Source organism: Spea bombifrons, chromosome 1, assembly GCF_027358695.1.
Source record: "Spea bombifrons isolate aSpeBom1 chromosome 1, aSpeBom1.2.pri, whole genome shotgun sequence".
Classification (NCBI taxonomy): domain Eukaryota; kingdom Metazoa; phylum Chordata; class Amphibia; order Anura; family Pelobatidae; genus Spea; species Spea bombifrons.
Window position 1 is genome coordinate 89,847,121 of NC_071087.1, and position 11,062 is coordinate 89,858,182.

General features: G+C 37.7%; 1 long non-coding RNA gene across 1 annotated transcript; it reads right to left on the bottom strand.

The window, feature by feature from the left end:
* Positions 1 to 1,555: 1,555 nt before the first annotated feature.
* Positions 1,556 to 4,238, bottom strand: LOC128474194 (uncharacterized). Its single transcript, XR_008346324.1, has 6 exons — positions 4,103 to 4,238; positions 3,638 to 3,662; positions 2,998 to 3,016; positions 2,144 to 2,188; positions 1,941 to 2,003; positions 1,556 to 1,600 (listed from the first exon to the last, which is right to left on the bottom strand). It is a non-coding gene; the product is annotated as an uncharacterized LOC128474194 (long non-coding RNA).
* Between the last annotated feature and the right edge of the window lie 6,824 nt (positions 4,239 to 11,062).

The window sequence follows — 11,062 nt, forward strand, 5'->3', positions numbered from 1 at the left end:
TGTAAACAATTAGTTGCCCCCCATTTCTGGGCAGGGTCCCTATATGCCAACTTGGCTGTAATCAGATGTTTTATTTGGTTACAATGTAGCACAATTGTATCATATATGTAAATCACATTGCAATATACATACCTATCCCAGCAAAGACGGGGATATTCCTCCGAGTTTGAGAAACTGTTAAGACATATTAGAAAACAATGTTAATGTTAATCAAAATCATTTTACAGCATCTGAGCTCACCAAGATTCTAATAAGTTGGTGGTGGAAATTGATTTGACGTTGTTATATGAGTTTTACAAATCAAACCACCCATTATAATTGTTTATAAGTATCAATGGAGGAAAAAAGGCAACAATGGAAAGTAGGGTTTATTTATACATTATTATAGTAATCCATACCTATAAACTGGATATTGCATCACCGCACGCACCACACATGACTACAGCTATGTGTATATTTTTATATTTACACATGGAACATGGAAACAGGGGACACAGTGACATGGGGGTATAGTAAAATAAATACCTAAAAACAGGATCCTCGGTGACCTCCTCTTTCTGTTGTTGGACACTTTGAGACAAATGAGACACCACCATTATGAAACAGGTTAAAATAACATAACCTGAACTTTAACAGCGTCAATGCACTATGAGGTGTGCTTTGAGGAATTCTAGTCATTAGTAATTACATAACATCATGAATAGTGTCATTCAAAAGTATTGTTTTTTTGCAAAATATTTTTATTTGTATGTTTTTTATGTGTTATCTTAGCCCATTCTACTAGATAAACTCCCTGATGACTAATACAAAGGAAGAAAGAATCTAATGCAGCAAGAAGCAAGACTAGCAATGTTAATGCTAATCGCCATTACTGTGTAGCGCACAGCATTTAATGTTTTATGAGATTTTTTTATGTGACTACGGTACCAAAAGGCAAGAATGATAGGGAGCCAGAATGTATCTATAGTAGATTGGACTAAGATAAGACAGCTAAAACATATAACATTTTAAACCTTGAACTGTTTTAACAAAAATAGAGGACTATATTTTAAAAACTCATAGGAATGCATTAATATTAATAAAATGGTATTTGAATTTATTGGTTAAAAATATATTATTTTTTAATAGCAAAAAAATCACAGAATGTATCTTCATTTTTGCACAAATACTCTATAGAGTGGAAACCATAATCAGATATTTAATGTACTTAAAAACTACCACAATATGTGCGCTGCTATATATCCATACCAGTTAACGACTTGATCTTCAGCGTATGTCTGATCTTCCTCTGTGTCTGGGAAACTGTTGGACACAGGAGAACATATTAAACATCATCAACACAGAGACACACTGTGTCCACAGATTCTATAGATGGGTCTCATGCAATGCTTTACCAAATCTTCAGTCCACCAGCTATGTAATAGGATGGTGTTGGAAACTGATCTGATGTAGTTTCATAAAAAGCAAACATTAAACCACCCATTTCAATTTCTTATCGCAGTCAACTGAGAAAAAAACAAGGTTTATGCAATACAATAGTACAATAATATTATACCTATACTCAGGATCCTCGGCCACCTCCACTGTAAGTTCTGTTACTCTGTGAGACAAACGAGATATCACCATTATAATTATAATACATTATAATAATACACATTATAATATGAGCTACGGATATGAGCTTCCGTACACTTTAGAAACTGCTTTAATGCATTTATATAAGGAGTTAGTAATGCTGTAAATGTAACACAACATGAAGGCTAAAAAAATAGGTGAGAATCCCCCAAAAAACAGGTTACAGATTGTAAATCCTAGTTAGGTGTGCTGCACCTCCATTAGGACTGGTGGTTGAGATGCATCCCATACATAATGAGCTGTAAAGGTACTCTATAATCAGATGCTTTATTTACTGTACTGTTTACATGTAGCAATATACATACCTGTACCAGCGAACACGCGGATATTTTTCTCTTGAGGAATATGACTCCTCGGTGTATGAGAAACTGTTAGACATACGAGAAGACAATGCGAATATTAAACAAAATCATTTTACAATTGATTTCATTTAGTTACACTGTTATTAAGTATCAAAACATGGCAACAATGAAACATACGGTTTATGCCTTAGTATAGTAGTCCATACCTATAAACCGGATCGTAGGTCACTGCTTTATCCAGCTGTGGGACACTGTGAGACAAATGAGACATCAAAAATATAATATAAATATTTATAATATAAATATTAATTATAAAATTCAGAGATGTAATCTGAAATTCTCTGAAATGCAGGGAAATCTTTGTTTTAGATATTTTTATGAGTCTCTCCACCAATCACTTCATGTTCACAGATGATATGCTTCCATTTCTGACCAAAAAGAACAATAACTAAAAGCGAGCAGTATCATGTAACATATGATTCCAGTGTTCCAGTAAAAATTGTACTCTCCTGCAGTTAGGTTTATTGGTGATTTTTTTGTCATAATTGCCGATTGGCTTTTAGTAATTAGCAAATTGTACTTGTTAATTGCCGACTCAAGTACTCAGAGTTTAGTGAACAGAAACCTAAATGGGGAGCGTTATAAAATGATTTTGTATGAAGCCATCTCTACCTGCATAACCTGCATACACAATATTGTCACCAATGTCTGTCTCATATTATAAAAAGCATATTAAGTAACACAAGGGTCTTCAAGATGTTTTTAGATTTAGTCCCTCATATTCTCTAAGGAAATGTGCAGTTTGGGTGTAATTCTAGGTCATTTTGCTCTCAATGTCTTATCCAAATGCTTCTGTTTGGGGATGGTGGAAATGTATATCCTATACGCGCAGAGCTGCTAAACCTAGTGGCTATTATTGATACTCGCCCTATCTCTACCTTTAAAGTGGTGCCTCTTCTAGCGAGGCCAGATTATTGCTTGATAATGGTTTTATTCATGGTCTGTGTTTGGATGCGCTGCGTTATTCCCATGCCCATTAAAAAGGAACATTGTATTTTACCTGGTTCCTGAAGAATCTTCTGAAAAACAAACCAAATAATTTCGTTACATTACAACTAATAAAATTACTTAAATTTAGGTACATATGACTATTCTGGTTGTAAAAATAGCAGACCTTTACTAGAATAATGACTTAATGGAGCACAGTTGTCATCACAACTTTTAATAGATACCTTAATTTATCAAAACAGACATTTATATTATTGATTCTTTTCAATGTATTTCAATGGGTTTAGTTTAAAGGTAACAGAATATATTCATGTAATATTTAAATGCGTAGTAAAGCATGGCAAACTCATCATATCTAATCAGTTTAGTTTGCTGAACTTATCTCCCTCACAGTGGTTTCATGGCTCAATCTAGCAACGATAACAAGTAACTTAATAAGAAAGAAGGGCTAAATTATTGGGGAGGAAAAATCTAATCTGTAGGGGTCGTCTCTTGTGTGTTACACATAATGTTCATTTAGAATATAGTATACAGTATATTCAGCATGATAATCAATAAACACCATTTCATACGTCTGTAAAAGGCATGATTTGGGGAATGTAACAGATACATTGAAAATGACATCACGTGACACTCATTATATGTCACGTGTAATGAAGACGCCCATGATTTTGGAACGTGGAGGTACATACCTTCAATGAAGCAAAACTTCAAACTCTAGAAGAAGAGAAGAATGATAGAAATTAAAACTCTTGGTTTTTACATCTATTCAATCTGTCAGAATAGTTTATATTATTAGTATATAGTCTGAAAAACGTGGAGCTGAAAATAAATAATACACAAATCAAATCAGAAAATAAGTGAAACATTAATGGAAATAGGGCCTCAGATTATATTATATTCCAAAATAAGCAATAAACCGGACCAACTATAGAATTAGTACCAGCCCTTCCCTGTCCCAAAGTTTTATATTTATAAAGGGCGATTTATCAGTATATACCTTGATCAGCCCCAAAGGAATGCCAGATGACAGGATGTATACCTATGGACTACCTTTACTATAATAATAACCCAGCTGAATTTACATACCAGATGCTTTTTGAATAATCAAAAAAACCCTCAGGAATCAAAGTGAAAGAATAAAAAATAAGACTCACCATTTTCCTATGAATTTCATTCATTTTCGTTTATTTTGCAAATAACCTACACATATTTAAAAAAAATCATTAAGTTGTTTTGTATCTCAGATGAAATATATATATATATATATTAATTCCAGATAAATTATATGTATATATAACCCCCATCAAATATATTATTAATCTTTAACTCCAAGTGAACCCCTGATATACTTAAAATCCATAAAATGCTCTTCTATAGATCCTGATAGAGCACAAATAACACACATTAAGTTTCACCATAAGGTAAATATGAAGCAGCAACAATAATATAGGAGAGAAACCCTTACTAAGGACTCTATATAGCTTCTTGCAGGGCAGATGAAGTAAAGGTTTGAGTGATCAAAATACATATAGAAGAATCAGTCCTGTTAAACTACAAATATTATAGCAGAAAGATAAAGAAAAGTTGAGAGAAACAGCACAGAGGGAAGAACAAATAATTATCCATCACTAAAAGCAAATATAGGGCAATAAAGGACAGGATATTTGCCCTAAGGAAAGACTGGCACTTACACTTGCTCAAGAAAGCAAAGCCTGATTCAAAGCAGTTGTTTTTACCGGCTCCAAGGTGCTGCGTGGGTGACGTCATAGAGCCCTAGCACAGAATTCTGCTGTCATGTGACCTGCCTTAAAGCTGCAGCTGAAACATTATTTCTTTTAAATGAAGGCTCAATTACATATAGGATGTCCCTATTTATGTTTTTTTTTGTTGACAAGATATCTATCTATATATATATATATATATATATATATATATATATATATATATATATATATATATATAGATAGATATCTTGTCAACAAAAAAAACATAAATAGGGAGTTTAGGAAAAAAATATAAATTGGTATGCCCAGGACAAAATAAGTGAAATATGTACAATACACACGCATATATATTCTGTTAAAGCCAATTAAGAGACATTTATTTAGAGAATACAATTTTATCATTTTTGCCTTACCATTATCCTACCCAGTAGCGTACCTAGCGGGGGGCGGGGGGGGCGGTCCGCACCGGGTGCCGCTCATCAGGGGGTGCCAACTTGCCGGCACCCGGCACCCCTCCAGAGACGGACAGTAATGTCCGCCGCTGGAGGAGCAGGCTTGCAAGGGAGCGGTATCGGAGGTCTTTAACAGACCACCGGCTCCCTTGAGTGATTTTAAGCCGGTTCAAGGATTTTCCTTGAACCCGGCTTAAAATCACTCAAGGGAGCCGGAGGTCTGTTAAAGACCTCCGATACCGCTCCCTTGCGATCCGCGCGGCAACAGCTGTTGTGCGCCGGGGTTTGTTGTTAGATCCCGGCGCACAACACTGAAGCCGCGCCCACCGCTGTCCGTGCCCTCTGACCCGGAAGAAGATAGAGAAGACAGAAGAACTGAAGAAGAGGAGCGAAGAGAAGGAAAAGGAGCTGTAAGGAGAAAAGAGGAAAGGTAGGAAAGCATACAGTGAGAGTGGATTGGTGTATGTGTGTGGATTGGTGTATGTGTGTGGATTGGTGTATGTGTGTGGATTGGTATATGTGTGGATTGGTATATATGTGTGGATTGGTGTATGTGTGTGGATTGGTGTATGTGTGTGGATTGGTGTATGTGTGTGGATTGGTGTATGTGTGTGGATTGGTATGTGTGTGGATTGGTATATGTGTGGATTGCTATGTGTGTGTGGATTGGTATGTGTGTGGATTGGTGTGTGTGTGGATTGGTATGTGTGTGGATTGGTATGTGTGTGGATTGGTATGTGTGTGGATTGGTATGTGTGTGGATTAGTATGTGTGTAGATTGGTATATGTGTGGATTGGTATGTGTGTGGATTAGTATGTGTGTGGATTGGTGTATGTGTGTGGATTGGTGTATGTGTGTGGATTGGTGTATGTGTGTGGATTGGTATGTGTGTGGATTAGTATATGTGTGGATTGCTATGTGTGTGTGGATTGGTATGTGTGTGGATTGGTATGTGTGTGGATTAGTATGTGTGTGGATTGGTGTATGTGTGTGGATTGGTGTATGTGTGTGGATTGGTGTATGTGTGTGGATTGGTATGTGTGGATTGGTGTATGTGTGTGGATTGGTGTATGTGTGTGTGGATTGGTGTATGTGTGTGTGGATTGGTGTATGTGTGTGTGGATTGGTGTATGTGTGTGGATTGGTGTATATGTGTGGATTGGTGTATGTGTGTGGATTGGTGTATGTGTGTGGATTGGTATGTGTGTGTGGATTGGTGTATGTGTGTGGATTGGTGTATGTGTGTGGATTGGTGTATGTGTGTGGATTGGTATGTGTGTGGATTGGTGTATGTGTGTGGATTGGGATGTGTGTGTGGATTGGTATGTGTGGATTGGTATGTGTGTGGATTGGTATGTGTGTGGATTGGTATGTGTATGGATTAGTATATGTGTGGATTGGTATGTGTGTGGATTGGTGTATGTGTGTGGATTGGTATGTGTTTGTGGATTGGTATGTGTTTGTGGATTGGTATGTGTTTGTGGATTGGTATACGTGTGGATTAGTATACGTGTGGATTGGTAAGTGTGTGAGAGTGATGGGTGTTATGCTGTACCATTTCCAATGTCTTTTTCATGATCTAATTATGCTCTAAAAGTACATCATAACTCCCATCACTCTATACTGTTCTATACAGTGGCAGAGCTGGGAGACAGAGGCCTTGCACCCCCACCGCAGGACTCCTGAAAGGTAAGTGAACTTCAAAGAGGGAGAGGGTAGATAGTTAGGAGGGGGTAGATAGGGAGAAGGGAGTGAGAAGGGGTAGATAGGGCAGAAGGGAGTGAGAAGGGGTAGATAGGGCAATCATACTCCTATCATGCCAAGTCTGCGAGTGCCTCCTGGAATCTGGGTATGCCTGGGCATGATAGGAATGTGATTGCTGTTAACAATTATATGTGTATATATATATATATATATATATATATATATATATATAATATATATATATATATATATATATATATATATATATATATATATAGTTATTTAATTGTTTTGTCCTATTTTGGTGTGTTACTTACTTTAAATAAAAGTGTTAGATTTTTTTATGGTGTGTGTGGGGGGGTCATATTCAGTTTCGGCCAGGTAGTTTTAAAGTGTGGGGGGGTGCCACATACAGGATCCGCCCCGGGTGCCAAATACTCTAGGTACGCCCCTGATCCTACCCACTGTTTTTCCATTCTTCCTATAAATGCAGGGTCATTTTTTTGTCTCCTTCTTGGTTTACCCCCTACCTATCCAGGATACATAAGTGCCGCAGCGCCTCAGCAAATCTCGAGAGAATCATTGTCCAAAGAAGGAATAACAACAAACATTTTAAAGGAGTAGACCCATGGAGAATTATACTTTTCAACTTGAGCATAAAATACAGCACCGTATACAGTAATGTAGACTAGAATTGACCAAAACTTCCATTATCTCCTGACCTGGAGGTCAGATTGTTGTCAGTTGTGTAGTTTGGGTGACTTTCTCAACACAACCACCACACTGAGCTGATTCTGTGTTCCTTCCTCCATGGACTTTCATTACAGGATCCAGCAGAACAATTCATTATTTTATTTACCAAAGACGGTAAGATAAAGAGTCAGGAGATTGGGCTAAGATAACAGCGCTAGAACACATACAAATGGCTATCCTAAAAAACTATTATGCAAAAACTAAAACTATTTTAAAAAGCACAATATTTTCAAAAATGTATCGGATCATATATGACAATGACAGAAAATGATAGAAAAACCCCAGTGTCCCATCTATTTGACACCATCACTGAAAGTGGAATGGGACCTTCCTACTGCATCCAAGTTTATTTACTTAGTTTACCTTGATTTTCAATATTCTCCAATGAAGCCTAGAATAAAGTGCTTATAAAGAGAACCTAATATTTCACTTAGATGGATGGCTATGACTATAAAAACATGACGCCACTGAAACAAATTGAAACATTAGTATTTAACACAGCATGAAATACTTTACCCTTTCTTTATGATATTGTATTGGTTTTATTGGTTGTTGCTGACATTAATAAACCATTTTAATGGATTTCTAATGCAATGCCTATACATGGTTTTCATTCTCATGTGTTTCAGAGCAATGTAAAGACAGAACTATGTTTTTCAAATAAGTCCAATTTAATGGAAATGTTTCAGTTTAGTTTGTGCCAAAGCCATACCTCTGCCATACACACATTATGTGTTTTCATTGGAATGATTATATATTCGGCTGTATGTACAAGTAAAATAAAATACAGTTAAGTCAATATGCCTAAAACTGATGAATCCCACAAATGCATTTCATTTTGTTGGCTGCACTACAATGGATGGCGTTTTAAATTTAAATAATACAGAAACCCCAATGCAAGCCTGAAAATGGCAATAAATAAACCCACTTCTCACCCAATGATTCACTCTAAAATGACTGTTGGTTGAGCGGCACCATGTTTATGTACTCCCATGCAAGTGGTGAAAGAAGGGATTGTATCCTCCATCAGAAGAAGATCCGGCTATTTATCATCATTCCAATGAGCGCTGCTTGTGGATGGTGATAAGTATTATGGGCAAAAAAAATTGTTAGCCATATATGTCAAGTGTTAAGTCCGTCACTGTTAGCTGGATCCTCATAATCACCCATGTGACAACGGTGCATCCAAAAACAAAAAACACCTTTAACTTTAACCAGACAGGCTGAATAAAAACACATAAGTGTTACAGATACTAATCTTATGCTCAAGATAGCAATTGATTAAAACATAAAAAAAACGTTCATTCACATTATTAACGTCACAGCATATGGTGCGATCAGGGCCGGCCCGACAATGGAGCCAAGTGGGGCAACCGCTCCAGGCGGCACCTTTGAAGGGGCGGCACTTCGCCGCCCCAAGCCCTTTTTTTTTTAATTTTATTTTTTTAAAGCGAAAGAGAGGAGAGAGAGGAGAACAGGGAGACTCGCCGCAGAGGAGAGAGAGGGGCGCCGAGCGGGTACTGACAGCTTGGTAAGCAAAAACCACTCGGCGCCCCTCTCTCTCCTCTGCGGCGAGTCTCCCTGTTCGTTCTCGGTGCCGGCTTGTAATGCTGAGTGCCGGAAGATTTCCGGCGCTCAGCATTACAAGCCGGCACCGAGACCGAACAGGGAGACTCGCCGCAGGACTGCTGAAAGGTAAGTACAAGGGGGCGGGGAGGGGGGCCGCAGGGACGGAGGGAGAGGAAGGGTAGATAAGGGAAGGGGGGGCGGCATTTTAAAATTCGCCCCAGGCGGCATTTTGCCTTGGGCCGGCCCTGGGTGTGGTTGAACACAGGCATACACACACACACACTATTTTTTTGATATAGGGGTGTGCTAACCCAAATTTTCATATTATTTACCCATTTATATTTTAGTGAGGGTTGGACAGTTTTTAAGTTTATCTAATTTTATTGATTATAACCAGCTTGCAGTATGAGACGTCACACTTATGTTTAGATAACACAGCAAGGCAAAACATGGACGTAAGTGAAATTGTGGAGGGGGGGCTGGAGTATTCTTGGGTGTTCTGTGGTCCAGGTCCTGGCAATGGATGGCTTCAAATATACAGCACAGAGCTCAGGCTCTAAAAGTCTCCCAATGCACCAATGTCCAGCGTCACATAAAAAACCTAGACACATTATACCACAGGTAACACAAACAAGAGTTTCTTGTTTTATAGGTATTTGTGCATGGGGTTTTCCATGGTATGCCATGTGGTGAAATGTGGCTCTACCGACTGGTAGAGATGATCGGAATAAAAGACTCCAGCAGCCACTTTGGTTTGCCTACATAAAAGGCTTATATTTTGTCTGAAGATATGGAAACATACATGTTTTCTTATTTGATGTACACGGTAAAGTTGGGAGATAAGTCCCAACTCCCAAGTTTCCAGGAAGCGGAGTTGAGCGGGGGAGAGCTGCGGTAAAGACAGGCTGGTGCTTCATGTGGGTAAAGTAGACATTTTTCATTCTACTGTTATGGCATGCAACATGGAACATACCGTACATACAATTATTTAGAGGGCATTGATCCCAAATCCTGCACATAAAAAAATGGCGAGAGACGGTTTTGTTGGTTAAAGTCCAAAAGGTCCTTAGTTGCGTTTGATGAAATGTATTGATGTTAGAAATCTTGTATCCTGAGGCCAGCTGTCTGTGTCTTAAAATATCACAAACTATTTAGAAGTGTTAAAAAAAGGTCAAGATGTCATCTCCAGCTTGTTCTTTCGCCAGTTCAAAAAGGTTATGAAAAGGGTTAAGATCCAGTATATTACCATTAAAGCAAGACATTTTCTTTTGTGATTAAATTCCTCTTTCAGTGCTCTAAACGAACAAACTTATGGAAAAAATGATTCTTTTAGGAAGCTTGAATACAGAAAGTACATATCATGGACATACATATATTTTATGCCCATGGTAGGGCCGGCCTGACTACATACATTATAAACAGTGAAGTACTGAATACGCACACTCCGTACATACACTAGCGTTTAAAAGTTTGGTAATAAGTAAGCTATTTAACGATTTCTGACAATTCCCAGTATTCCACATAAGAAATCTCTAACAATTACATTTATAAATAATTCTATGACTTGATGGGACATGAACCGTAATAGGCAAACCCTTTTAGTTCCACACTTTTCACCTATGCAATTCCATGACCCCTGCTATATACTCAATAGCTGACCTCTGTGGGAACTCAAAACCTCCTATCCCCACAACTACATGTCACCCCGCGCTATTTAGGCGGCAGGGCTCTTCACCTATGCAGTTCCATGATGTAACAGATGGATATCCATAACATAACACTAAAAACTGTTTTACATTTGCATCATACAGAAATAATTTGCACTTTTATAGGTATATACATTTGTGTATGACATATTTTACTTCATTTTTATTGCATGAGCTACCATCCTCTTCAATCAGAAAGTAAAAA